The sequence below is a fragment of the Solanum tuberosum genome, unplaced genomic scaffold (assembly GCF_000226075.1).
Source record: "Solanum tuberosum cultivar DM 1-3 516 R44 unplaced genomic scaffold, SolTub_3.0 scf00106, whole genome shotgun sequence".
Lineage (NCBI taxonomy): Eukaryota > Viridiplantae > Streptophyta > Magnoliopsida > Solanales > Solanaceae > Solanum > Solanum tuberosum.
The window spans coordinates 1,360,615-1,361,373 of NW_006239032.1; positions in this window are offsets into that span (position 1 = coordinate 1,360,615).

Below are 759 nucleotides of genomic sequence, written 5' to 3' on the forward strand. Positions count from 1 at the left end.
TTCTTCACTGGTTCATTAAACTTTGGTAACTTCGTGTTTCTGCAAAGTTTGTTGGAATCAGTAAGATTCTTTAATTACAGATTGACAACAATTCTTCTTTAAGAAAAAATATTTCGTATATTTTTTTCTAATCTGTTTCTAATTCTAGTTTATCTACTAGTTTTAATTTTCTAGTTGTGAAAATGTTCTTAAACTTTATTGTGTCTTACCAATTTCTTCAAAGTTTTGTTCTAAGTATCTTAGGAATACAAGATGAACAACAATATCGACTTGCGATTCAATTCTACTACATATATAGATATATTCCTATGATTTTCTAGTTTTAGATAGATTTTTTTTGTAAAATTAGATAATATAAAACACAAATTTTAATCACTTTTTGAAAGAAAGTACATATTAAGAAGGAAATTGTGTAAAAACAACGGGAAGAATTGCTCAGATATTTGTGAGTGAGGCTTATTTGGGTCTCGGTTGATGGTAGAGATGAAATTTCAGCTTCTAAAATTCGATTAATTAAACCTCCCGCCCTGAATATTATTTTGCGTTGTTCTGTATATGAGTCTCTTCAAACCGCGCTTATTGCTATTGATTCGATTATTCTTATAAAATGTGGTCAATGAATCAGTCGGTTAGCACAATAGGATAAAGAAAAGTATTTTTATGAATTGGGATATATATTTCATAACTATCTCACCTTCTATATAAGATAGTTAATCCCACCATTTTAATATAAAATAATTTTGAAAACTAATTAATCTA